Source organism: Lissotriton vulgaris, chromosome 6 (genome assembly GCF_964263255.1).
Source record: "Lissotriton vulgaris chromosome 6, aLisVul1.2, whole genome shotgun sequence".
Taxonomy (NCBI): Eukaryota; Metazoa; Chordata; class Amphibia; order Caudata; family Salamandridae; genus Lissotriton; species Lissotriton vulgaris.
The window spans coordinates 1,348,802,091-1,348,825,891 of record NC_141694.1 but is presented as its reverse complement, the minus strand read 5'-3'; the positions used below and the strand labels follow the sequence as shown (position 1 = coordinate 1,348,825,891).

The 23,801-nt window shown below is 46.0% G+C and overlaps 1 pseudogene; it reads left to right on the top strand.

Moving 5' to 3' along the window:
• The first annotated feature begins 1,607 nt into the window (after nucleotides 1-1,607).
• LOC147708870 (uncharacterized) overlaps nucleotides 1,608-23,801 on the top strand; it is a 76,246-nt pseudogene continuing 54,052 nt past the window's right edge.

The window sequence follows — 23,801 nt, the reverse complement described above, 5'->3', positions numbered from 1 at the left end:
TTTTTCTGTGTTTTTCAATTTTTTTGGGGTGTTCATGGGGACAGGCCATGTGGGTGGGGGCCATTTTGAGTGCTGGTACAGGCAGGCCATGGCCATGTGCTGGGAGGCAAGGGGCCATTTTGAATGCAGGCAGTGTTCTTAGGCCTGCAACCATTTTGCCTAGCTTTCAACCATTATGCCCAGGGGTAGTGAGTGGTGCATGGGCCTAGTCTTTCTGTGGGGTGTCTAGAATTTAAACATCATGGAGGGCATGGATGGCATGGGATTGTGCTGATTTGTCTGTGTTTTTCGATTTTTGGGCTGTTGTTGTGGCCTTTTGACCAGGGGTAGTGAGTGGTGCATGGGCCTAGTCTTTCTGTGGGGTGTCTTGAAGTTAAAAACATCATGGAGGGCATGGATGGCATGGGATTGTGCTGATTTTTCTGTGTTTTTCGATTTTTGGGGTGTTCATGGGGACAGGCCATGTGGTGGGGCCATTTTGAGTACTGGTACAGGCAGGCCCTGGCCATGTGCTGGGAGGCAAGGGGCCATTTTGAATGCAGGCAGTGTTCTTAGGCCTGCAACCATTTTGCCTAGCTTTCAACCATTATGCCCAGGGGTAGTGAGTGGTGCATGGGCCTAGTCTTTCTGTGGGGGGTCTTGAATTTTAAACATCATGGAGGGCATGGATGGCATGGGATTGTGCTGATTTTTCTGTGTTTTTCTATTTTTGGTCTGTTGTTGTGGCCTTTTGACCAGGGGTAGTAGGTGGTGCATGGGCCTAGTCTTTCTGTGGGGTGTCTTGAATTTAAACATCATGGAGGGCATGGATGGCAAGGGATTGTGCTGATTTTTCTGTGCTTTTCAATTTTTTTGGGGTGTTCATGGAGACAGGCCATGTGGGTGGGGGCCATTTTGAGTGCTGGTACAGGCAGGCCATGGCCATGTGCTGGGAGGCAAGGGGCCATTTTGAATGCAGGCAGTGTTCTTAGGCCTGCAACCATTTTGCCTAGCTTTCAACCATTATGCCCAGGGGTAGTGAGTGGTGCATGGGCCTAGTCTTTCTGTGGGGTGTCTAGAATTTAAACATCATGGAGGGCATGGATGGCATGGGATTGTGCTGATTTGTCTGTGTTTTTCGATTTTTGGGCTGTTGTTGTGGCCTTTTGACCAGGGGTAGTGAGTGGTACATGGGCCTAGTCTTTCTGTGGGGTGTCTTGAAGTTAAAAACATCATGGAGGGCATGGATGGCATGGGATTGTGCTGATTTTTCTGTGTTTTTCGATTTTTGGGCTGTTGTTGGGGCCTTTTGACCAGGGGTACTGAGTGGTGCATGGGCCTAGTCTTTCTGTGGGGTGTCTTGAATTTAAACATCATGGAGGGCTTGGATGGCATGGGATTGTGCTGATTTGTGTGTGGTTTTCGAGTTTTTGGGGTGTATAACTGAACTGATGTTCCTCTGTCTTCCATTGCTTTTAGGTGCACAAGACACAAGAGAACCACCAGTGCCAGGAAGAAGTCCTGCAGCGGTGTGTGTGTGCAGCATAACGTCACACGACGTCACGTCTGGCCACAGACAACTCTGCAACTCATGCAACTGCGGCCTGCTGTTCTGACCTCTGAAGAAGATGGCCCCAAAAAAAGTTCCCCGTATCTCCTCTAGTAAGACAGTTGCCAGAAAGGAGCAGAAGAAGCAAGTTACCAAGGAGACTGGTGTGCCGCCCACCACATTTTTTTTGAGTTAAAAAAAAAGTACGCCTGCAGCAGCAGCGGGATCTGCTGGGGACCAAGCTAGGAGCAGCACCCCCGCACCATTGGGCTCAGTGCCACCACCACCACGCCAACTTAAGTCCAAGCCCTTGAGTGCTGCAGAGGCACTTAGTCTAGTTGTTCAATCATCATCGACCAGTGATGTTGGCTCATCGCAAGAAAGTAGCAGCAATGTCCCTCAATCAACACAGGTTCTTTTAACTCATCTGACGAGTGTTGAACAACCACAGCCGCAACAACAACCACATGTGCAAGTACAACAAGCCCAAGTACATGTGGAAGGAGAGGCAGCGCAAGGAGATGCGCAAGCAGAGGTGCATGGAGGGTCACAAGTGCCCACAATAGTTGTTCCTCCTGAAGTAGGGGCACATCAGGAAATCGACAATCAAGCCGAGGTATCATTTGAGGAAGCCACTCCTCCTGATGATCATTCATTGTCTTCCACATCCCTAGCAAGGAAAAGATCAAGGGTGGTGTCTACGTCTTTTTCACGCCCACCTCCTTCTGATGATACGGATCTTAATTGGGAACCATCAATGCCGTCTGAGAATGAGGCACACCATGATATGACAAAGGTAGTAGAGCTAAAAGGAAGGTCGTCGAAAGTCTCATAGTTATGGAGTGTGATGAGGCTCAACAAGAAGTGGCGGATACTCCTGCTGATGAAGACTCTCACGACGACGACGCAGTCATCATAGGCTTCACTCCAGCCTCAGCGGGCATGCAGCAAACAGACATTTTGACCCTAGCCGGAGAAGCTGCTGAGCGTGATGATGATGTTGTCGACGAGGAGGCAATGGAAACACCACAATCATTGGAGTTAACTAGTACACCAACACCTACCGCTTCCATATTTCTTCCTCGCCAGAAGGGACCTCCATCCACCTCGACCTCAATTAGTGGTGGTGAAAGTGCACAACGTAGTAAAGTTCGACAATCCACATCCTCCAGTTCATCTGGCATTAGCAGCATGACCACCACCAGTATTGCCGCCTCCTCCGGCCCCCACAGACATTTCAAGTCCGCAGTTTGGGACTTCTTTAGTGTTTGCCCAAAAAAGGAAAGCTTCGCCATTTGTAGCATTTGTAAGCATGCAGTTAGTCGTGGTAAGTTTGGTACCAACTATGGTACCGGAGGTCAGATAGGTCATCTTAAGAGACAGCACGCTGTCCAATGGTTTGCGCACCTAAAGGAGATCAAGGAAGCCCGAATTGCAAGTCAAGAAAACGTTGATGTTTCATGTGATGATGACGAGGAGGAAGAAGTGTCAAACACTTCACTTACACCCAGTACCCCTGTCAGCAGCACACCCCCTGTGAGCCACAATAAGAGTGTGGGAGAGAGTGAGAGACCAATGCGAAAAAGTTCATCAGCGAGCGTAACTGGGTCGAAGAAGTCATCATCATCATCGTCCCGTAAAAGCATGGTCCAGGCCAACATTAGAACCATGTTGTTTTAAGCAGCGCCATATGATCGCAACCACCCACTGACGCGTCTGTATAACTCTAAGCTGGCTAAAATGCTAGCTCTGGACCTTCTCCCTTTTTCTTTTGAAGAAGGGGTTGGTTTTCTAGAATTAGTGGCAGCGCTCTGCCCTAAATGGAAGGTTCCTAGCCGGTTCTATTTTGCCAGAGTTGCGGTTCCAGCACTACATGAAGATGTGCTGGAGGTGATTGGGGCAGCTTTGGAGAAGAGTGCTGTTCACACTATACATCTGACAACAGACATGTGGACCAGTGGCGCAGGCGCTGATTACATGTGCATCACTGCACACTGGGTCTCTTTTTCAGGGGTTAAAGCAAAGCTAAACGCAGGTGTTGACCCGGACCAAGTTTTTAAAGCTGTTTGGAAACATGCAACACTAGCCATGTTTGGCTTGGAGAAACTTCCTACAGCAGAAAAAATTTTGAATGAGTTTAACACAAAGGTCTTTCACTGGCTGTCCCCAAACAACCGCCAGATTGGTTATGTTTCCACGGATAATGGCGCCAATGTAGTTAAGGCCATGGATCTGGGTCACTATTTCAGAGTGCCGTGTTTGGCGCACTGCATAAACCTGGTTGTTAAAAAATTCTTGAGTGATGAAGACAGTCCAGCGTGCGAGTTAGTGGCCACCTGCCGAAGAATGTGCAACCATTCCAGCCATTCTTTTAAGGCCCGGAAGCATCTGAGGAGCCTGCTACATGAACGTCGAATGCCAGTGAAAGCAATCATCCAGGAGGTGCCAACACGTTGGAACTCAACCTTCTACATGCTTGAGCATCTGTATGAGCCGTATACGGTACTCGATCACTATTTCTTAACACTGGGTGCAGCTCAGAAGGACCTGAGGCTAGATGCGGCGCAGTGGAACCTAGTTAAAAGCCTGACAGACATGCTTCGTCCTTTTGAGGTCTTCACGCGTGCAGTCAGCAAGGAGGACTGTAATTTGGGAAAAGCTATCCCATTGTTGCGCATGCTGGAGCACCAACTGAAGGTGGTGTCTTCTATGTTTCAAAAAGATTTAAAAAAGCAAGACGCTTTTGTTTTGGCGGAGAAATTATTAGAGCGCCTACTTGGTGATAAACGTCTTAAAATGATCCACTCAGAACAGCATTACATTTGTGCTACTATTCTGGATCCACGCTACAAAAAGGCGCTGGTAGGTCGAGCATTCTTTCCTTTTGATGATGAAGATGTTACAAAGTCAAACATTGGCTAGCCCTGTCAGCCATGAGGTTTGAAAGAGAACGGCAGCAAATTGAAGGAAAAGGCAGTACATCAGCATCAGCAGGCCATCCCCAGTCAAAAGATCCACTTCTGCACCTGTGGCTGTGGCACAAGTAACCTCTCAGCCGTTAAAGACACTGGCAACCGGATCATCTGCACCAGACACAACAGTAACATTGGGTGAAGAAGAGGATTGGCTAACTTGGCTTGGGTTTGGTTCTAAAAAGGTCCCAGCAAAAAGTAAGCAAAGTGGAGGAACCTTGGAGAACCTTGAGTCGATGGTGCAGGACTATCTGAATGACTCAACTGAGGTCTATGTTAATGCTGACCAATCGGCGTATTGGCATGGGAAAAAAGAATTGTGGGCACAGCTCTCCAACCTGGCTATAAACTACTTGTCTTGGCCACTCGCAAGCGTGTCTTCTGAACGTGTTTTCAGTGCTGCTGGTGGCATTGTAACTTCCAAACGGACCCGCCTCTCGCCCAAAAATGTGGAGAGGTAACAATGATCAAGATAAATCAGCACCTCATACCACCAGATTACAAAGTACGAGAACACACGCCGGATGAAGACGAGGAGGACAGCTTAGAATTTCTTCTCTGTTAGGTGACACTGACCTACTCCTGCCTGAATTTGCAGAGTATGAGGACGAACTCTTATTCTTATTCCATGACACCGAGCCCTGAAAATGAGCCAATGAATCAATAACTTTCTTTTTCGTCCTTATTCACTTTTATTCCTCTGTGTCTGTCTTTCATTGTTTTGCACAGTTAATATAATTAAAACTTTAATCACCTAATCACAAAAACAAGCCCATCAGCAGAACTTTCTTCACTTGTTTGCTTATTGATTTGAAGGTGCCGCAGCCTGCATTCCTCAGGTTCACAAGTTGACAAGAACATGCTCCTCTATCCTCCTCCTCCAGACTCCTATTTCCCTCAAAGCAGAGGGCTGGATTACGCCCAATGAAGAAAAACTCTGCACTTGTGGGGGTGTTCTACTTCTTTGCGGGTGAGTTGGCGTGTCTTGGGGCATTGCTGGGAAGCTCTAATACCGGATAAAAGTGGTTTGGACCAAATCAGAGGCAATTTTTTTTTGCGTTTTTGCTGACTTGCTTGCCTTTGAGGTGCTCTTTGAGGGGGTTCCCGGTAAGCATGGGCGAATTTTGCGAATCTCGCGTTCGCGAATTTTGCAGATTTGCGAACTCGCAATCTGCAAAATCCGCGAATTCTCGCGAATTTGCGGATTTTTTTTTGTGTTCGCGCGGGTTTCTGCCAGTTCGCGAGGGTTTTGTACAATTTTGCAAACGCGAACTTACCTGTCGGGTCGCAAGTTTCGCAAACTTGTTGTTTCTACGTGTCCAGCCTGTTTGGGACACTCTTCTTCATCACTGCCACTCTCTGTCACCACTGCCACTCTCTGACTACTCATGCCACCCTCTGGCCCACCCATGCCACCCTCTGTTTCATCACAGCACCCTCTGGTTGTCCAGTCAGTGTACATTATTGTGGCAAAGCAAAGCACACCTTCCCTGCCTCAAGTGACTTGAATTAATTTGGGGCTGATTAATGTGTCACAGAATATTTTTTTAGCTGGCACCTGCTTCCTTAGTGCTTCCTGATTAGTGATCTTTTGCACTTGCTAAGTGCTTTCATTGTTGCAAAATTAGTTACAACACCTGCCCTGCCCCAACTGACAATAATGAATTAGGGGCTGATTAATGGATTTGAACTTCCAGCCTGGCTCCTGCTTGTCTCCCTTAGCTGTAATTCAGGACCTTTGTGGCATATGTGTAACTATTCTGAGGTTCAGAGCAGGGTCACATAATAGTTGCAACTAGCAACTGAACTCTGGAGGGGCCCCTCAGGAAGCACTACAGGAAATGGCTACTAATGATGAGCCTGAACTTTTGAACCTGGTAAGTAGTTTCAGTTTTGCTAAGATCGTATTTCTGCAATTTAGCGCTTATTCGCGGGGCGCGAAGTTGTACTGGGAAGCCGCGAACTCACGCGAACAGTGCGAGCAAGCCATAAAATCCGCTGCTCGCGGATTTGCGGATTTTGCGGGAGATTCGCGAATCTCGCGGATTGCGAATTTACCGAAAATCCGCAAAATCCGCGAGCGAATCGGATTTTCCGCCCATGCTTAGTTCCCGGTGTTTGTGGGTGGGTTTTGGGGTCTGGGGGCACTGCTGGGACAGTCTCATTTTTATTGCATTTGCTTTTCAGGTAATCCATGGTGGAAAACGCGAGTTATGACCTAGCTGCACAGCGCGTTTGGACCGAAGGCCGATAAATATTGTAAGTATGAGATTTTCCTTTTTGGCTGTTTGGGGGTGTTGTGCTTTTTTGCGGGTAGGTTGGCGGGTCTTGGGGCATTGCTGGGAAGGTCTAATACCGGATAGAAGTGGTTTGGACAAAATCCATGAGGAAAAAGTTTTTGCTATTTCTGACATTTCTCTCAATGTAGCGTTTTCGGGGGCCTGTTTGGGGGGCTTCCTGGTGTTTGTGGGTGAGTTTCGGGGTCTGGGAGCACTGCTGGCTATTGATATTTTTTATTGCAAGAGGTTTGAAGCAAATCCATGGTGGCAGAGGGGAGTTAGGGCCTAGCTGCAGAGCGCGCGTAGAGTGATTTTGGAAATTGCCATGAAAATGACTAAGTCCCCATTTTTGTACTTTTGATTTTTGGCTGTTTGGGGGTCTTCTTCTAGTTTTCGCCTGGGTTGATGGCTCTGGGGCCATTGCTGGGAAGCTCTAATACCGGATACAAGTGGCTTGGACCAAATCAGAGGCGAACTTTTTTTGCGTTTTTGCTGACTTGCTTGCCTTTGAGGTGCTCTTTGGGGGGTTTCGGGGTGTTTGTGGGTGGGTTTTGGGGTCTGGGAGCACTGCTGGGACAGTCTAATTTTGATTGCATTTGCTTTTCAGGAAATCCGTTCTGGAAAACAGGAGTTATGACCTAGCTGCACAGCGCGTTTGGACCGAAGGCTGATAAATATTGTAAGTATGAGATTTTCTTTTTGGCTGTTTGGGGGTGTTGTGTGTTTTTGCGGGTGGGTTGGTGGGTCTTGGGGCATTGCTGGGAAGGTCTAATACCAGATAGAAGTGGTTTGGACAAAATCCATGAGGAAAAAGTTTTTGCTATTTCTGACATTTTGCTCAATGTAGTGTTTTCGGGGACCTGTTTGGGGGGCTTCCTGGTGTTTGTGGGTGGGTTTCGGGGTCTGGGAATATTGCTGGCTATTGATACCTTTGATTGCAAGAGGTTTTAAGCAAATCCATGGTGGCAGAGGGGAGTTAGGGCATAGCTGCAGAGCGCGCGCGGAGTGATTTTGTAAATTGCCATGAAAATGACTAGGTCTCCATTTTTGTACTTTTGCTTTTTGGCTGTTTGGGGGTCTTCTACTAGTTTTTGCCTCGGTTGATGGCTCTGGGGCCATTGCTGGGAAGCTCTAATATCGGATAAAAGTGGTTTGAACCAAATGGGAGGCGAAATGTTTTTTGCGTTTTTGCTGACTTGCTTGCCTTTGAGGTGCTCTTTGGGTGGGTTTCGGGGTCTGGGAGCACTGCTGGGACAGTCTAATTTTGATTGCATTCGCTTTTCAGGAAATCCGTGGTGGAAAACGGGAGTTATGACCTAGCTGCACAGTGCGTTTGGACCGAAGGCCGATAAATATTGTAAGTATGAGATTTTCCTTTTTGGCTATTTGGGGGTGTTGTGCTTTTTTGTGGGTGGGTTGGCGGGTCTTGGGGCATTGCTGGGAAGGTCTAATACTGGATAGAAGTGGTTTGGACAAAATCCATGAGGAAAAGCCTTTTGGCACTTTTTGTAACTTAGGGTTCATTAGGGTTAGCCCTAGCAGCAGGATTGCATGTGTTTCGGGGTGTTCTAGATTTTTGCAACTGAGTTCTGGAGTCTTAGAGCACTCGTGGGATGTGTAATTTTGGTTGCAAGTGATTTGAAGAAAATCCATGGTGGGAAAGGGGGGATTTGGCATAGTTAAAGAAAGCATTTGTCACTATTCTTAACTTAGGGCTTGTTAGGGTTAGCAGTATTTGTATTGCATGTGTTTGGGTGGGGGGCTGTTTGTGGGGGGGTTTGCGAGTCTTGGAGCGATGCTGGGTATGGATACTTTTGCTTGCTTGCAAGTGGTTTGAATACAATCCACGGTGGGTAGGGGGTATTTGGGCCTACTTTTACTTTCAAAGTACGTTTTGTCACCAGTTTTCTACTAGGCCTCGTTTTTTGAGATCTGATTGGGGGTCTTCTACATTTTTGCGACTGGCTTTAGTAAGGGTCTGGGTGGGACCACTGCTGGGAAGGTCTAATTTTGTTTTAAAACACAGTTTACAGTACACCTAGCTTGAGGGGAAAGATACGCTAAATTAATTTGCCCATACTTATTTATCCTTCAAAAGGAGACTCAGACAGAGTACGCACTTTCAAAAATATTGTACTGTCTATTAGGAAACTCAAAGTGTGACTTTTTGCACTACACAGCGTACATACCTTATATTTATTTATCAGTGGTGTGCTAATATCACCTCCTGTTTTTCCATCAATAATTACAGGCCAGGTTCAGTCTGTGCAATGGGAAAAAAAGGATGAAGTTAGGCTTCACATTAGCGAGCCGCAATTTAGCATCCGCCAGGCAGGCAGTGGACAGGGTGTCTTCTGGTCACCAACATTGATGAACGAAGCGTCAGCTGGAATGGAGGAGTGCCGCTAATTAGAGGAATGGTTTGATGCGTGCAACTTACTTACCAAATTCAACAGGACAACTACAACAACATACAGATACAGTATCCATTGTTTTCAAATTATTTTTTAAGTAATGTTATTGCTGTGAACTTCTATGAGTTAGACTCTGCATTTCTTGGATCTCTCTCTGCTTCTAAATTGATCCCTACAGCCATTCTATAGGTTTTACTTCGGCTATTTTTTAAACCTAATTTACTGTAAGAAGTGTTTCTCTGAGTGCAGAGATAGGTAAGTGAAAACGCTGCAGCCCTGTACTGTCGCATTCTGTCATTCACGGTTGTCGAAAGTACTACTTTCTTTTCAGTAACAATGCATGCAGTAGTGCATGCACTTCCTTTATGTCACTTAAAAGATTTATGGTTAGCTTTGTACCCAAAGATTTCTTTATCTTCAATTATTGTTTGTCCATGCTGTGCTTTGTTTTCTTCTCTCAACAAAACTTACCCAAAAAGAAACCCCCATTCCCATCCATTTTCCAAACCCTAACCCTCTTCCCCCGGGCTGTGTGGTTTCGATTGATGTGTGACTAAATGACAGCAATAATTCCACGCACTTGCTGGGGAGGATAAGGTCATACCAACAGGCCGGTGAAGGAATCCGAGGATATATTCTAGACTTACTCAGCTTCAGTACTATTTCTTGTAGTAGTAGCCAATGTCAAAGAAATTCAATGCAAGTACTAGTTATACTTTCAATACTTTACCATTTGTTAGGCTACAATGTGGCACTGTTCTAGTGTACTGTCACCTGCTATATTCTCTATCGTACCGTTCTAATGCTACGGTAAGGACAAACAAGGTTTCATTTTCTTTATTTTCAGATGCTGCAACTGCCACTGTGTAACACCAGTAGTACCAACGCAATGATGACATTTCATCCGCCCAGGATTGCCATATCGCCATTTGACGTGCAGCCAGCCCTGTGCCTAGCCCTATTTCCAAACACAAATTACAGGGAAGATAAGCGTTTGGGGGGAGGAAGTATAATGGAGTATTACGAGAGACGAGAGACTGACGCTAGTACTAGTAAAGTCCTAGGACTATTGAATTCACTTACTCTGTGAGAGGCACTTAGTTTTGAAAACATTTGGGCAATTAATTACACAACTTGAATCAAGAGATGCCACTTAAGTGTCACCAAAACAAAGTTACTGTTAAACCCCCACCCACCAGCCTCAAAAGCAGTAAAAAAAACACGTATGTTAAGATAAAGTTTAAAGTATATTTACATCCCTGACAAAAATAATCTCCCACAAGACCCAACCCACCCCCACTCCCAAACCCCAACGAATGTCCGTGAAAAGTCCAAAAAAGTGAAAAAACCCAACTACCAATTCCCACCCCCCAGAAGTCTTTAAAAAAGGGGCAAGGGACAGTCTCCTCCTACTGCTGGCTGCTGCTGTTGAATTTCTGGGCCAGGTCGGAATGCTCCTTGCGGAGGGTCTCGAGCAGGGTTTTGGTGTTGAGCAGCTCCTGCTCGAGGTAGGAAACCCTCAGGGAAAGGCGGTGCATACGTTTCTTGCAACTGCTGTGGGGGTCAGCTGATTTCTTCGCTCGGCGGTGGCGGGTGGCTGCGGTACCCCGGCTCCGTGCCGCTGGAGACCTGCACCGTCTGGGTGACCCAGGGAGCACGGGGGAGGATGCAGCAGTCCCTGTAGATGTAGTGGTAGACTGCGTGTCCCCCTCCTCCTGGGCCACCAGCCGTCGATATTCAGCGACAGTGGCCTCCAGCCTTCGTTGCCGGGCCCGTGTAGCCAGCTCCTTCCGGGTTGGTTTGGAAGGAGCATCTATATGAAGAAAGAAAGACATAGTCTGTAACCAATGCTCTTTAAGATTAACAAAAAATTATTCAGCAGAAAGTTGTGTCACAGTAGAACTAGCAACTTACAAGTGCAGTACATAACTATTGTGGCCAGTATCTATCTAACCTCCCACTTCTTCACCCTTGCTCTAACATTAGTGGGAGTTTAAGGAATCAATTCTACGAGCACTATGGACTCACTCCATTAGAGTCGACTATGACAGTACACCAGTCGTATTCTTCTTCTTCTCTCTTGTTTAGCAAAATTGGTACGTTAACTTCTGCAAGCCGGCATAATGCCAGCGCAGTCAACTTGCACCCGAGGAAAACAGACGCCCGCCATGATGAGTGAGACAGACTTGCGTTACTGTACCAGTCCAGTACATACAGGTGGTGATGTTCTTACTTTTCTATTACCGGTGGCACTGAGAATACACTGTTACAAGGGCTACTGCTTAATTAATTTAAGTTTCACCCTACAGTGCCAATGAATACTAGAAAAGGAAAATAAAGAAGATAAATAATCTGATTATCTATCACTGCACATGGTATGTACATATGGGATGACTTTAGATGCTTTGCTTTTTATTAAGTGAACAGTGATACATCCACACATGAATGACCGAGTTCTACTAAACTTATTAACAGAGGTAGTGAGTGGCCATCGTAATAGCCGGATATATGCTGTGTTTGCAATACAAACTACTGTTACTATGCATGGTAGTATTCGGACAAAATTACAACTTCTTTTCCTTGCCTTTCCTACACTGGGACGGACGTGCGGGTGCGGTGTTACATGCTCTTCAAAGTAACACTTAGTTCATCCAGTGACCGTCTACTCTCTCTAGATACACATATGCTATCTAAGAGTTAGATAGTACCATGATCCAGGCATTCATCCATTCAAACTATGGGGCAGATTAGGATTGCGGATTTCCCGCATCCTTCGGGCCGGAGGAATCCACTGCCGGCCCGGAGGATGCGGGAAATCCGCAGCAGACTGAAAAAGACCCCCCGCCAGATTAGGATGGCTGGGGGATCGTTTTTCAGTCCGCAGCTTTTCCGCCGCGGTCACCTCCCGTCCGCGGCGGAAAAGCACTAATATGGCTGGCTGTGTCGATCAGACACCGCCAGCCATATTAGGATGTCTGGAGGAACACATGCCTTTACACGGCGGCATTTCCGACGTGCAAAGGCATACGCATTTTTGTTTAGGGGCCTGAAGTGGGCCCCCAGAGGTGAAGGGGGGGTAGGGTGTGCACATGGGGGGTACCTATGGTACCCCCCTGCATTAGCCTGCACAAAGCGGCAGGCACAACGCGGTGCCTGCCGCTTTGTTCATGCAAATGCACAACTTACATTTTTATCATTGTGGCGGGTGCTGCTTCAAGCAGCACCCGCCGCAATGATAAAAATACACATCCTAATGGCGGTCACATCCTAATTACCATGGAGGGACCGCCACTGCACCTGCGGACGGTCCCTCCTACTCTATGGTGGCGGACGGACTCAGGTCCGTCCGCCATCATAATAGGCCCCTAAATGTCAATCATTCTTCTTCATGTCTCTCATCTGGACAAACCTTACGTTTTCTCACGGGGAGCAGCACACTATGCAGTCTGCAATCTCAATAAGTAAGGAATATAAGAGCTTACCACTGCCCGCCACTACCGTGGCAACCCGCACAGCAGTTTGGTCCGGCTCCGGCACTTGCACCGCCTCCTCCCCAGAGCTTTCCTCCTCCACCTCCGCGCTGGGCCCAGCACCAGATGTTCGACCTACAAAGTACATTTAAGAATGTTAGATGTCATAGACATACACCACTCACTAGAATTTTGTCTAGGAATGAAGAAATGTGAATACAGAAACCAATCTAATAATTTATGACTGTCTACTCTAAAGTAAAATTTTCCAGTGAAGGGTCTTGTCTTGCTGCACTTTTTGGCACAACTGATGAATGCTCCATTTTTCTCATAACAGACAGAAGCTTCACTTCTAAGAAAAAATCATCATCATCACCACTAGGACAGAGGGACCAACTATTCATCACCAAAAAGAAAAATTAAAGTTCAAACCAGGTGAGGGCTCGGCTCACCCACAATAAATGTGTGAAATAAATCACTATTAGCACTTTTACATTTTTAATCAACCGTTTCTGTTTTATGACAAGCTTGATTTAAATAAATATTTTTACTTTTAATAAAGCTTTAAAACTTAAATAGACTCTGTGGTTTTTGGTCATGAGTGAATGAGCAAAAGGTTTTGCAATTTGCAAGCATGAGCCCGTGCCTCTGACACTTCTGGACTCTGACTCCATACTCTTGTCCTGCGTTGGATAAACATCATTGGGGATCAATCATCGATGAATTCGGGAGCTAAATGACTCTGCCACACTATCTAGTCAGTAATGAGATTGGGGGTTCTTCAAAGTCTGATATCACTGAGGTATGTGGAAAGTCTACCTGCGCCTATTATAATTGATAAACAATGCACTATTTAGTGTCCATAGTTCTGTTTGTGCAGATTTGTCCCTGCAACAGTAGTAGAATGGATTGTCCTCCTATCCAAACCAAAAGTAAAGTAGTATCTTATTCTTTCTTTTTATTGTTGGCAATTGTCAAAGCATAAACATTTAGAAGACTTGAAAAGACATTATGGACAATCCCAGAGGACTGCACTCAGTGCATAGAGCTATTGCTGACTAGAATGGGAGTCCAATGGAATTGCCAAATGTGCAATCTTACTTAGCTACACAGACAGACTAATAAGAATAATCTAGTAATACCACAGGGAGTCATAGTCAAGGCAGGTTAAGAATTTAGATACAGTCTACAAGAAGATCAAAGACGATTTAGAAAAAATTGAATGAGAAACGCTAGGAAAAAATAGGTACTCTATATTAAAATTAAAACTTACCGGGGCCAGCAAAGGAGCCCTCGCCTGACCGATCCTGTTCAGCAGCAGCAGCAGCCTCCTCCAATGCCCTCTTGCCCCTGGGGGGTGCTGATGTACAAAATGAAAGAAAGAAAGACCAGAAAACATGAATGATATTTGTCAACCAAATCAAACATTTCAAAAGAACAATAACAAAATATTTTGGCGAAATAGCAAATAGACAACTATTCCACAGGATATATTGACCGATCTCATGTGGTCTACTACGTTATTAGTATTGCTTGATTTGCAGACCGTCGACTTGGATAGTTCTTATGTAACTCACTAAACAAAATACTAAAAAGGTTCGCCTTGGACTGGCAGGCAGCAGTCCGCAGCACGCGAAGTGACAGACAAAGTCCATCGTGATTGCAGATCAGCGACAACACTAAAAAGTTTCCTACTACATTAACCAGTCATTAAAATACTCAAACTATCAATCCACCACCACTATTTCTTCTTATCGCCATGTGTACAAAGGAAGGACTGGACTTGAGTCTGTAGGGGCTGATTTAGAAGCCCCTTGCGGCTCTTTTGCTCCATTGTTGCGTGACTTTTGTGACGCTGCAGCAGAACAAAAGAGGCGCCATGGTGCGGCGTATATTAACAACGTGACGCATATGGGAGATGCATCACGTTGTAAAGCCCTGCGCCATCAGGGGCGTTCCGGCGCAAGGGAGGGCGTTCCTGCGCAGGAACACATCCTAAAAGTGGCTGAGGGAAATCTACAAGATTTCAATCAGTCACTTTGAGGACAATGATGCGTGACTCAAACCCTGCGCCTGCTTGAAGCAGACGTGTGGCTTGACGCAGCATTGGGGAGATAGGGCACCCCAGAGCATTGCTGGAGCTGCGCCATCGTTGCGACGCAACTCCAGCAATGCGCCGCCTTTACGGCACAGATGCGTAACGCTTTGGTGACGTTTTGAGCCCATGGTGCGCCGCATTGTAAATACGGCGCACCATGGGTGGTGGTGGCGTGGCGCACAATTACTGGTGCATCCCTGCTACTTTGCAGGGATGCGCCGGTAATTAAAAATCTGACCCTTAGTGTCTAGCATTACGCAGTTCTTTAGACTACACTCATACATAATTTCACAGGCCAATGAAATGAACACAAAATCGAAAACAAATAAGCATAGTAGCCGCGCCGTTGCGCTACAAGCGGCTCGCTAAAACGCACAAAACCTTGCGAACTAACACGCCGCAAAAAAAAAATTGCATATTTGCATGAATTCGCGGCTTCCGAATTCGATCTCGCGCAAGTTTGCGCCCCGCAAATCCCGCGAAATTGCAGAAAAACAAGTTTTGCAAAACTGAAAGCACTCAGCAGGTGTAAAAGTTCAAACTCATCATTAGTAACCATTCCCTGTAGTGCTTCCTGACTGGGGCCCCTCCAGAATTCAGTTGCTAGTTGCAACTATTATATGACCCTGCTCTGACCCTCACAGCAGGCTCATAGAATAGCTACAAGTAGGCCACAAAGGTCCTGGAAAAAAAATTGCACTGCAACAGAAAGCAAATTACAGGTAAGGAAGCAGGTGCCAGACTAGAATTTTAAAACAGTGACACATTAATAAATCAACCCCAAATTAATTCATGTCAGTTGAAGCAGGGCAGGTGTGCTTGCTTTTCCCCCCCATAATCTACAGTGATGAACCAGAGGGTGGCATTGATGTACCAGAGGGTGGCATGGGTGAAACAGAGGGTGGCAGTGGTGAAACAGAGGGTGCTGTGAACCTGTGATGAATGAACTACACGTAGAAACAACATAGTCACGACCGTTTCGAGCCGACAAGTAAGTTCGCAATTGCAAACTGGTACAAAACCCTCGCAAACTGGCAGAAACCCTTGCGAACGCAAAAATAAAAAAGAGAATTCGCGGATTTTGCGGATTGCGAGTTCGCAAATACGCAAATTCGCGAACGCCAGATTCGCAAAATTCGCCCCTGCTTACTCTCAAGTCTTTAAGAGCATTACTATCTGAACTAGATAGCCTGTTAAAATGCTTGTATAGTGCTGGAATAGTTGGGATTGGGGGCTGGAAAGAACATGTATTTCTAAGCCCTGTGTTCTTGAAGTCAGTATCCATTGTGGTGGGGTTAGCAAAGTAGGCTTTAAATTCGAAAAATCTCTGCCAGCTTGCACCTCAATTGAAATTTGTCGAATCTGGGTGTGGGGACAAACCCCAACCCTTTGTTTAGGACCATGAGTTTAACCTCAGATATGGTTATCATGCTCAAATTCACCACTAAAGAGTTGCTCGACTCGGCCCAGCTTGGTTGTTGTCCTTGGTCATGCTCCTTGTGACTATCATTGATGGTTCCTTCCACTGCACTGTTGGACCGCCCTTTTTTCTGCCTTCCTCAGATTCTTGGTTGTCCTCTTCCTAAACAAGGTGGCCTTCCATATTGGAAAGGGAACCCCTGTTGGACCTGTGGGTATGGGTGTGGTCAGAAACCCATTGGGAATCCTTGATTGTTTGGGCCCACTGGTGGTGGAGGGGGCAGTACTGGTTCTGTTCATCACTACTATAAATACTGTTGAAAGCCAGAGCTGAATGACCAAATGTATCATGTGGATTTGGTTTTTATTTAGAACCTTTTGTTTTGCTGTGGTGCAGTGTTCTTTACCTTTGTGTAGTATTCATCTCCTATGTATGGGTAGGTGGTCTCTTGACTAAACTTCTTTAAGTCTTTCTTCAATTTATTAATCTTGCATTGTGTTAGGAATTCCCTGTGCTGGGCCATGTCTTTACTGATTTCGACTAATCGCTATTTATATGTACTGAGAACTGTAGTTTTAAAACTTGCCTTCACTAATCTGAATCTGGATAAGCCTTTAGTCTATTATCCTTTTGGTTGTATTTATAATTAAACCAAGCCAGTCTCTGGTGCTTTCCACATGATGTTAGGACAAAAGGTAACATCGTCAAAAAATATGGGTGGATCGTTAGTTACAATCAGACCTCTGGGTGCTACTTTAGCCCGTAAATATTCCATCTTCATGGAGCCATGTAATGCCATTTTTATTTGATTTCTTTTAAGTTAAGTGATTCCCAATCACTAACTTGTGCCAGTGTTTGTGCTATAATACAATCACCCAAAAGTGATGGAGCCAATAGGATGTATGTGATTACTTTATCATTGAATGCTTACTCTCTTGGTTCTGCCATGTTCAAGAGCGCGACGTGTCTACACACTACAAGAATGTATTCTCAAAAACCACTGGAAAATGTCTGGGAGTAGGTTGATAATCTGTGAGTTTATAACCTTATATTCATCGCACAATTACACCATACACAAACCTTTTCATTTGGAGGGCTGGGGGAACATCCCTGAATAGTCTCTCCATCTATAACTAGGACCGCCCGCCCTAGAACATTCCCTGGCAAGCGCAGGATGGCCAATGATGAAGCATGTGTAACTGCAACAAATGATGGACGGAATGCTGAATGATTCAAACATTCTCCCCCAGTCAAGAAATGTAAGTTAATCCATTGTTCTGTTGCCCACTACAACACCCCAGTTTTGACCCAGCCATATGCAAATCAGTCTTGACCCTGTGCCTCATGGGACCAGTCCAGACCGAACTGTGAAACCAGATCCTCCCTGGACCGGAAACAAGCATCCTGGGACTGGTTTCAGGGTATGTGACCCTTCATCTCCGAGGCTTGCTTGAATCCAGTGGCACAGTGAGTAAGGGACCCATGTCTCAGCATACCCGTCCCACTTAGGGTGAAAAGTGTAACTGCAAAAAATGATGGACGGAATGCTGAATGATTCAAACATTCTCCCCCAGTTAAGAGATTTGGGCTAAATCCATTGTTCTTTTGCCCACTACCTCACCCCAGTTTGGACCCAGCCATATGTAAATCTGTCTTGACCCTGTGCCTCATGGGAACAGTCCAGACTGAACTGCCAAGCCAGATCCTCCCTGGACTGAAAAAAAAACATCCTGGGACCAGTTTCAGGGTATGTCACCCTTCATCAGCGTGGCTAGCTTGAATCCAGTGGCACAGTGAGCAAGGAACCCATGTCTGGGCATACCTCCCCCAATTAGGGCGAAAAGTGTAACTGCAACAAATGATGAACGGAATGCTGAATGATTCAAACATTCTCCCCCAGTCAGGGAATCTGGGTTAAATCCATCGTTTTTTTTTCCCTCTACGCCAGCCCAGTTTGGACCCAGCCATATGCAAATCAGTCTTGATCCTGTGCCTCATGGGAACAGTCCAGACCGAACTGCCAAGCCAGATCCTCCCTGGACCGGAAACAAGCATCCTGGGACCGGTTTCAGGGTATGTCACCCTTCATCAGCAAGGCTTTCTTGAATCCAGTGGCACAGTGAGGAAGGGACCCATGTTTGGGCATACCCGTCTCACTTAGGGCGAAAAGTGTAACTCCAACAAATGATGGATGGAAAGCTGAATGATTCAAACATTATCCCCTAGTGAAGAGATCTGGGTTAAATCCATCATTCTACGCCATCCCAGTTTGGACTCAGACATATGCAAATCAGTCTTGACCCTGTGCCTCATGGGAACAATCCAGACCAAACTGCCAATCCAGCTCCTACCTCGACCGGAAACATGCATCAGAGGACCTGTTTCAGGGTATATCACCCTTCATAAGCCAGGCTAGCTTGAATCCATTGGCACAGTGAGCAAGGGACCCATGTCTAGGCATACCAGTCCCACTTAGGGCGAAAAGTATACCTGCAGCAAATGATGGACGGAATGCTGAATGATTCAAACATTCTCCCCCAGTCAAGAGATCTGGGTTAACTCCATCGTTCTATTGCCCACTACGCCACCCCAGTTTGGACCCAGCCATATGCTAATCAGTCTTGACCCTGTGCCTCATGGAAACAGTTCTGACCGAACTGCCAAGCCAGATCCTCCCTGGACCGGAAACAAGCATCCTGGGACCTATTTCAGGGTGTGTCGCCCTTCATCAGCCAGGCCAGCTTGAATCCAGTGTCACAGTGAGCACGCGATCCATGTTTCCAGTTCAGGGAGGACCTGGCCTGGCAGTTCGGGCTGGACTGTTCCCATTGGGCGCAGGGTCAAGACTGATTTGCATATGGCCGGGTCCAAACTAGAATGGCGTGGTGAGCAAAAAAATGATGGATTTAGGCCCAGATCTCTGTACTGGGGTGAATGTATGACATTGATCTGCCTTCTGTCCATCAATTGTTCTTTTTGCAATGATGAAGCATGACACCCCGGGGGAGGGGTGAGGCCATACTATTCTTTTGGGAAAATACCCCCCAGGATCCTCTTTCCAGTTTCCAGTTGTTGGGACACGAATCATCTTAAATTGAGGGAAAATGCTCATTAATGAGGATGTCTGGTTCCCATATTTAAGTGTAATTCTGGGGTACGTTTGCTTTGTAGTGGTTACGATATTATAAGGGAGAGTGCAAATGGATACCCACATAATTCCTATCTCATTCCCCCAGCCCACCAAATGAAAGGGGTCTTGTGTATGTTTTAAGTGAAAATAGCACCAAAGTGCCGACTGTGGTTATCTGGCCTCTCTAGACCAGGACAAAGTCATAAGCTAACGTGAATAGCGGTGGAAAATGGGCCGGATCCAGGGACCCAGTTAGGCCTGCTGATCAGAGTTCCTAAATTCTGTTTGTGGAGCAATGCAGAGTCCCATGACGAGGATGACTCATGCAACAGTGGCGATGCGAGGTGAAGCTGTGGAGATGTGTCATGCATAGTGGTCTTGGGAAGCTGTGGGGATGCAATTCAAGGCCCTGCATTGTTGTCAAATATGCTGGAAAAAAGGGACTTGAGTTGCAAAGTCCTTCGTCGAGGCGCATCTTGAACGCTGGTTCTGAAGATGTTGCGGAGCTTGTGATGCAAAATTCTGGATCGTCATTAGGGTACCATCAACAAGGGGCTTGTTATGCAAAGGCCTGCGTCTGGGATGCGTCGCACAGTGATGGTTTCAATGAGATGCGAGGCTGTGATGCGAAGTCATGTGTTGGGGATGCATCGCGCAATGGTTCTGATGCAGAGATTTACGAGGTGATGCCATGAGACTCTGATTAGGAGGCCAACCAACTAGTCATTTGAGTCACTCTGGTGGTCCAGGGTTTGAAGATGCAAGTCAAGTCCTTCTTGCTCAGGCAGGAAGGCAGCAGGGCTACAGGCAGCACAGCAGGTTAATAGGCAATATGGCAGGACAGCATTATGGCAGTCCAAATTTACCTGGTTCCTACTTTGAAGCCGGAGAATGTTCTGGAGGTTTCCACCCCCCTCCCATGATTTGTCAAGCATCCCCTTACTTCCGTATCTGGCCCCAGCTTATCTGAGGACACAAAAGACTAGTGACAAACCGTTTTTGATTGTGTTCAGGCAGTGCCTTTGTGATGTGCAAGTGTGGTAGGTGGCAGCTCAGCCCCCTCGTTAAGTCACAGTGGCCCATCCTGCCAATGCATATCTTCCCTTTTGTCTCACTGCTTGGGAGCAATACATAAGGGGAAACTGCTAGTTACACCTAGTCATGTGATCCAGGGACAGGCTGCAGGCATCAAATGGTTAGGACAAGAAAATGCTAACTATCTAAAATTGATATTTTTAGAATTGTGACTTGAAATCTGACTTTTCCATTAAAGAGGGTTTGCAATTACAATTCCTTAGACACCAAACTCGACTTGCCTACCTGCTTCCAATCAAAAGTTATCACTTATAAAATCTAATAAGGAAACCCATTGTTATCTTATTGGAGAGGTAGGCCTTGCAGTAGTGAAATAAAATGTAAAACTTAAAAGTATATGCCCAACCTTTTAAATACTCTGCACCCTGCCCTGTTATAAAAAGAGGGTTTCAGGCTGACAAAAGGTTTATTTTGCCAGGTCAAAATGAAAGTTTATAACTACCTCAAAGGCTGCAATGGCAAGCATGAGATATTTTTTACAGGTCTACAGTGGGTGGCGCAATCAGTGCTGCGAGTCACTAGCAGAATTTAATTTGCAGGTCCTGAGTACATGTAGTACGACTTTACTAGGGACTTACGAGTAAATTAACGTTGCCAATTGGGAATAAGCCAATTCTACCATGTTTGGGGGAGACAGCACAAGCACTTTAGCACTGGATAGCAGTGGAAAGGTGCACAAAATCCTAAGGAGAGAAGGCAAATAGTTTTGGGGAAGACCACTGCAAGGCTGACAGGTCTAGCAACTGCCCTCTTGCCATATTTGCTGCTGGCAGAGAAAGACAAAACACCATCAATTATCCAATTAGCTAAGAGACTTTAATATCATTACAATTGTATGTGTGTGTCCCTGAAAGTACAAGCTCTGGCTGCTGGATAAATATACAAAATGATCACAGTTGTGTGGAGGGCAAGCACTGTTTTGAGGAAGTACACAACTTCTGGCCAATCAAACATGTAGTCCTGGCTCCCAACATGTGTGCTCACGTAATTGTCTGGCATCAGGCTCGCTGTCAAGCCAGAAAATAGTGATACATTTTGTAATTTTTCCTAACTACAAGTTTTACACAGTTTAAATCTGTTTCATTATTATTATTCAAGCAGAAACAGTATTAAGGAATCAACATTACAGTACAAGTTACATTATCAAGTGTATATTACTATCCAATGTTCAAACTAATGCATGGGGGTGCATTGGTGCAAGGACTTAACACCACTAGAACATCACTTTTTAAGACATTATGGTTGCATTAAGTCCATTGTCTTATTTACAAGGCAGTGTTAAGCCACTTAACATTCTTAACGCCACCTTGTACATTCGGCCACCTTTCAAGCTGAACTCAGCGCAAAAGGGGTGGGCAATGGGTGTTGAGGTGGACATTCCACCGCAACACTGATTGATTTTGATGTTGCACCCTATTTACAAGGGTGGCGTAAATATGGGGCAGTGCCAAAATTAAGACCAAACAAAATCTGGTCTTAACATGGTGAAACGAGAAGAAATTATTAATTTATGTTTCTATGTGTGCTGGACTTGGCAGAACACATAGAAACAGCAAATCACCATTAAATTAATGAATGTTTAGGTGCAGGAAGCTGTCCCATCCTGCACATAAACAATCATTAAAAAAATGACAATTTGCAACTTTTATGTGTGCTGCATTGCCATTCTGGATTGTTTATATGCAAGAAGGGATACCTTCCTGCACATAAACAATCATTCCACCAAAACAGACACCCTTGCACTATGATGCAAGGGTGCCTGCATTGGCACTCAGCATCATAATTTAGCACCAGCATTAGCATTGGAAGTCATGTAGTATTAGTATCCTCGTTGGTATTGATAGGGATATTATGAAGCCCCAGGGTATCTTCTTGTGTAACTCAAAGTTTACAGCTTTGGCACACATGAGCAATGATTGTCTGAAGGCCACCAGCGGGGGAGACTAAGGTGACTTCCAGCGTCTCATGATTAGACTCTTAGCTACCAGCATGACCAGGTCTCGAAAGTGGGAAGTGACCCTCTGTTCCTTAGTCCTATGAAAAAAAGACCCGAAATACACATATCCCATGTGTGTGTGTCGCAGTGCACCCCGCACAGCTGGACAATTGGGGTTTGATGCCTCGCCAGTAAGTGGTAAGGAATGGGCAGGTGCATAACATGTGAAGGAGGTCAGCCTCTGACATGTGATATCTGGGGCAAGTGGCGTCATTGTGGTGGAAGTATCCATTTATTTTAGCACAGGTGCGATAGGCCCTCTGGACAATGTAGTACTGAATGAGGTAAAAGTGAACATTGCAAGTGACTCGGATTGAAATTTCTAGTATGGCAGCCCACTCTCTATCCACACAAGGATGGGCCAGATCGTCCTCCCAATGCTGCCTTAAAGGCAAGAGCGATATTGCTCTGTGTTGGCCAGAGAGGCTGCAAACTATCTCGTGAGGTGCCTGCCTGATCCCATTAAATGCAGATATCGGATAGTAAGGTGGGCTGGGCGTACCTCTGTCATGTCTCCCTACTTGCCACCCAGTGCCACAATTAGTGAGGCATGCAGCAAAAATTGGCCCAGAGGAAGGCCCTCTTCCTCCACTAGAATGTCGTAGGGTATTAGGGCCCTGTCTCGGTAGAGGTCACCTATGGTGTGTAGGCCACATTCCAGCCAGGTGGAGAGTTCCACAGATGTGTTGGCAGTGTAACCTCTAGGTGTGATGAGCAGGGGTGACACCGGTGCACATGGGACCGTGGAACATGTAAGGTACAGGCTTCTGCAGTAGGACATATATGTGACGCCGAGAAACAATAAGCAGCAGGCATGAAATAGCTGGAGAATCGCCAAGAGTGTCGAGGCCGGTGACAGCATGACAGTGTCAGAGAGCTGAATCCCTGTCATCCATTGCTTTTACCCATTGGAGCTGGGAGGCAAGATAATATTGTTCCATATTCGGGACTGCAAGTCTGCCCTGGTCTGTAGGTAAATCAAGTTCAGAGAGTGTCCCCATACAACTGAAGTATTTCCAGACGAACTCTCTCATGATACCTTCGAAAGAGCGGAAGAAGGGAGGTATAACATAGAGGGGCAAGTAAGTGAACTAATAGAGTAGCCAAGATATGACGACCATTTTGAGAAGAGCCACACAACCCAGTGGGAGTGTACATTTGGTTTGGTTATCTTTGCATGCAAGGGCTCAGAATACTCTAGGGGCTTCACCCTGAGTGCATATTCCGAGCGTTCTGTCCAGCTCCAGTCAGGAGTCGGCAAATGGCCTCTCACCTAGATGTGACCACAGGCATCATGTTTACCTCGACCAAGTTGTATTCCATACCTCAGGCATGCAGATGCCTTGTGTTTTCCGCACCTTTGTTGTATGTCTGTGTATTTTATTATGAATCGGCTATG